A 5,399-nucleotide genomic window follows, 5' to 3' on the forward strand; every position below is an offset into this window, starting at 1 on the left:
GTCAGCTCTAACCAAGCTATATGTATTATATACTGCGCTTAATAATTGTTGAAATAAAGTTGTAGTACCGTACTCCGTAGGCCCCCTCCTCTCTCTCTCTCTCTCTCTCTCTCTCTACCAATTTATCATGCCCAGCAGTAGGCTAGTGGAACCAATAAAACCGCATCGCGTTTTAGACTTGTACCGGACTATCAAATCTCATACGCGAGAAGGATTATTATTGAAAAACATTTAAACCCTGCATGTTTGTCCCGAGTTGACTTAGTTAGGCGTTAAACCCGTTCAACTTCCTCTCGCTCTCTCTAAATCCCTCCCTCTATCTTGCATGTAACAATAGAACCAAAAAATATCATGCGTTAGTCTCAAAATGACCAAAGTACTGTATCAACGAATCATTAAATCCTAGCCCATTGTTGTATTTCCGGGTAAAAATTTATAAACAAGCGTTCATTCTAGATTTTTCTAGACAGTTGGCCTGACCTAATAGTGACACGGCCTTGACTGTTAGATAATCACTTGGTATAATGCGTCTTTATTACCAATCTTGACAATCTCGACTAAAAACAAAATATTACGACTGGTTGAATTCGCATCAAAACGTCTGCACGTTACTGGAACATTGTAGACTTAACACAGAGTACTATATATATGTTTAAACGTAACACAACTGACCACTCTGCAGTAATTGTCGCACAAGAAGCAACCAAGACAAACGCTAGGAATTTTTAAGTTAACGACTGAAAAGATTTCATTCACAGAAAACACAAGGTGGGTTTATTTTGGCTGTTTTCTTATTTCCATTACAGTCAACAGGCTATAGAAAAATGATCTTCATTGGATTATTATCTACCGTGATATTATCAGTTTGCTTTTAAATGTTAGATAATCAATTTGAGAAGATTAAGTCATGAAAATTAGACATTGCCCGAAAAATGCAAATGACGTTCATCGGCTTTAAATTGAATATTATTTAGATGTAACTATAGAGTACATGTATTTGTATAACAATGGAATTGTGCGTACTAATTTTGTTTGTAAACGTTACCTATGCATTATGTTTTGTTTCATTTAGTTATGGGACAAGATCTCAACGACTAAAATTAGGCTATTTTCCCGATTTTAGTTTGAATTATCAGCTATAATATAAGAAAACGTTGGTTTGTTAGTTGCTATAAAAAAAAGTTCAAATTTTAAAAAAAAAAAAAACACTTTAAAATGGTGCTATTTATTTTATGTTTGTAGTAATTAAGAGATAGAATTATGGATGTTGTGTAAGCAATATTCTACCATACAACACTTTTCTGTTGTGGCCCCGTCAATGTTACGCTGAATGTTTAGCCAACAAGAAGCTCCGCTTGAGAACAGACACAGGCTATATCGACGATTTTAGTAAACAACAATTATAGGTCGAGAATTTTGAGAAATATATTTACATTATTGTCATTTCAAACAATTGTTTACAGTCAACATTAAAAATCAACTTTTGTCGCGTTTACTTGGGCTTGTTTTTTTTTGTTTTTTTTTTTTATTTGTTTTTGTTTTTTGTTATCTTTGTTTGGTTTGGGGTTTTATTATTAAAAATAAATAAAATATTCAAATTTTTGCAGGTAACCATAAACATGGCTGGACGAGCTTTGATTCCCTTTTTGGCTGAAGACCTTTACTTTGATGACATCTTTGACGAAATCAATAGAAATGCCATGAGAATGCAGCATGATATGAGAAATGCTATGATGAGACTAACACCGCGTGATCCTATTTCTGCTAGTCCTATTGGCAGTCTACAGCAGCAGCTGGCGCATTTAAGACAGCCTGTCAGCACTAAAGATGACGGTAGTAAGGCCCTCGACCTGAAGCTAGATGTCAGTAATTTTAAACCCGAGGAAATTGATATCAGAACCGTCGGAAGGGAGCTATGTGTACACGCTAAACACGAGGAAAAGACAGACAATTCTTCTGTCTATCAAGAATTTTCTAGAAAATTCACCCTTCCCGAGGGCGTAGATCCCCAGGCTGTAACTTCAAGCTTGTCTAAAGATGGAATTTTAAGCATATCTGGGCCAGTGGCTGGTGCTTTGGAAGATGCCCCGCGAAACATACCCATAGAAAAGAAATAAACCGCTTGACTTTTATAACTATTATGCGCTCACAGTATTTGCTTTTATTACGAGATGTCAATCATTAATGTCTTAAAATGGCCAGACCTCTTTGATTTGGGTCAGAAATAGAATTTTGTTCAGGTTGAAAATTTTACGTTAGTAGATGTTTTGGGATATATAGCTGATCTCTATGTTCCACTGTCGACACAGGAAGACAAATTTCAACAAAAATGTGTAAGCAAGCCGACTCCCGTTTAATCATTCAGAACAAGAGTTGAATTGCATAGTGTTTGTCACATTGTTATTATCAAGTAACACATCAGATAACCCAATTGCATACTTCAATTTCACCTAATTCAAAGAGGTTTAGCTCTTTATCATTTGATATGTTTCTTTTGTAATATCAATTTAAGTGTATTGTTTTAATCTTACAATTATTAAGATATTTTTGTTCCTCATCAATCGTTCGTGTTAATCAGACTTTTATGTAATTATGTTGATTTTGAGATCACTTGTTCCTTATTTAAACGGTGGAGTTACCGTCTGTTAGAATTTTTGTTTAAAAATAGATTTCTAAAAATTATAAAAGAAATCATATTAAAAATTTACAGTCGAGTTGTTTGTTATATTTGTAGAAATGGTATTTTCCATCATGATCTGACAATAAACTGAAATTAGTAGTTTCCGTCGCTATTGTGCCTACAGTGTGATTGTCAGTTAATGTTCACTGAATTCTTTACCTCCTCGCCTGAAAGGGGACGCATTTTGCTTGTTTGTCCCTTTATATGACGAATTCAAAACATGAAACCATGGACATTTTGTTCAGCCACAATCCAAAATTAAGCCCAAGACAGTTTGTTATTGATGCTGTAATCAAATTTAATATGGGGGTTTAACGCTTAATGCAACGTGGGACAGTCAGCACTTAGTCGCCTTCGTCTGCGTGGCCCTTTCGCGAGAGAAATGGAGGAAATTGGGTTTAACGTACACTAGACAAAAACTAGTTCGGGACTAACATATGGTTAAATTTTATTTTGAGCTCGGGGGTCTTTGGCAGTGGGAGGAAATCGCAGGACCCGGAGAAAAACCAAAAGGTTAGACAGGCGACCCTACTTCTTGTCACGTACAAGCGGGGAATTGAAACCTCGACATACACTCCCTACCCCCCCCCCCCCCCCGTCAAGGATCTCAGCTAGCATTCAAAAATTTTCCTAAAATAATCCATCCTAACTGGATATGTTTTCGTGTAGATTCTACACAGAATGCGTGCAGAAGTTTTTAGAGGTAGACTACCAAGTGTGTCTTTTCGTTCCGTGTGTCTAGCACTAAGTTTAAAGTTACAATTTCATATTTTTAAGTTATATTTTTAAAATGTATTAAAATAAAGCCCTAAAATAGATGGTATCTATAAACAGTCCTACCTTGTTAAAGAATAATCCTATTAATCCTATAATTCACTATTGCCAGTTGAGAAATTGGCAAAAATATAATTTTCAACTTCAAATTCAAACGTTTGAAGATAGTTATTCCATGGTGGGGAATAGGAAAAGAAGAGAGGTAATTGTGTTATTATTTCCGGTGTGAAGATGTTTAAGCGTGAGAAAGATAACCTATGATCGTATAGTGTGTTGACAACCTATTGAGCAAAAGACATAGAAATAATTATGTTATGACTTTCTTAGAAAATATGAAATTGTACCTTTAAAGTCCCCAGTTACTCATTTTTTTTTTTTTTTTTTTTTTTTTTTTGGTTACCGCTTTTTCGCGAGGAAAGATTTTCAGTCTATCAGCCATCACCATGTCATGTCCCCGGGTAATGTTTTCTTGAATGGTTTCTGTTGAAGGCTTTCGTATATCGCAAAGCTGAAAAAAAAAACAACCCATTGTTCCGACAGCCCAGACTAGTTGGACAAGTGTAGCATTAAGAGAACCCTAAAGAAGGGTAAATAATTGAGGAATGGGGATGTTGCAAATTTATATGAAAATGATAAATAGATTAATGAGGCTTATATCGTAAACAGTGTTAATCCCGAGAGACTTTTCTTTTGCAGTGAATACATTTTTTATGCCAATAGCAACGCAGACCCGTTGTCAGGATTTTTTTTTTTTTTGGGGGGGGGGGGGGCACTATACGGGGCGAGAATAACTGGCCAAAATCGCGGTGTCAATGTTGATTTATGACGTTTATCAGGGGACACCATTTCAGAGGTGGGGAGGGGGTCCAGGCACCGTAGACACTCCCCTCCCCGGCGCGCATGAATAGGCTATTAGGGCCTATTGATTTGGTTATTAGCTTGGTTACGGTGATATGTAAGGCGGATAGTTATATGTACGATAGTTCATATTCATTTACATAACGATGTTGGAGCAAAACATTGCGAAATGTCACCTCGTATGTGGTAAAGAGCATCCAATTAAACCAACATTTTGGGAAAAGTTGGAGTCGAAAAGGGTGACATGAATTAAATATTAAAGTCAATGCCAAAAAGATTGGTGGTTTGCTCCCAGTTACATTGGCCGAGTTACTTCCCTGGACAAAGACTGGGCGATTAACCAGTCCTAAATCTTGACGGGGATCCTTTCCCCAAGGATATAAAAATACTTGGTCCATACCTTTCCTACTTTCTGGGTTAACCTAAGATGCCGAGAATAATTTTTATACGCCCACATTTTCACGTGGACGTATTATGCCGTCGCTCCTGTCCGTCCGGACGTCCGTCCACAATTGTTTGTGGACTCTCTAGAGGTCACAATTCTTATCCGATTTCGACGAAACTTGAAATATAGGTTTATCCCCAAAAGATCTCGGCTGCTTTCGATATTGGCATGTATCGGATCGAAACTTCATGTTTGTACGAAAAATCACGTTTTTAGCTTGTGGACCCTATAGAGGTCACAATTTTTATCCGATTTTGTTGAAACTTGAAATGTAAGTTTATAACCCAAAGATCTCAGTTCCTTTCGATATTTGCGCATATCGGACAGTAACTTCCTGAATTATATCACCGTTACACCCTAAAGATGACTGAGTTCGAATTTCGTGAAAATCGGTCACAATTTTTATCCGATTTTGTTGAAACTTGAAATGTAAGTTTATAACCCAAAGATCTCAGTTCCTTTCGATATTCGTGCATATCGGACCTTAACTTCCTGAATTATGGCCCCTGATTGTACGAAAAATCACGTTTTTAGCTTGTGGACCCTATAGAAGTCATATTTTTTATCCGATTTAAAAAAAACCGTTCTATTATATCACCGTTACACCCTAAGGGTGACTGAGTTCGAATTTCGTGAAAATCG

The 5,399-nt window shown here is 36.6% G+C and overlaps 1 long non-coding RNA gene across 1 annotated transcript; it reads left to right on the forward strand.

Moving 5' to 3' along the window:
- The first annotated feature begins 481 nt into the window (after positions 1–481).
- LOC130013659 (uncharacterized) lies at positions 482–1,737 on the forward strand. Its single transcript, XR_008788865.1, has 2 exons — positions 482–768; positions 1,608–1,737. It is a non-coding gene; the product is annotated as an uncharacterized LOC130013659 (long non-coding RNA).
- Positions 1,738–5,399: the final 3,662 nt, after the last annotated feature.

This window comes from Patella vulgata, chromosome 7 (assembly GCF_932274485.2).
Source record: "Patella vulgata chromosome 7, xgPatVulg1.2, whole genome shotgun sequence".
Taxonomy (NCBI): Eukaryota; Metazoa; Mollusca; class Gastropoda; family Patellidae; genus Patella; species Patella vulgata.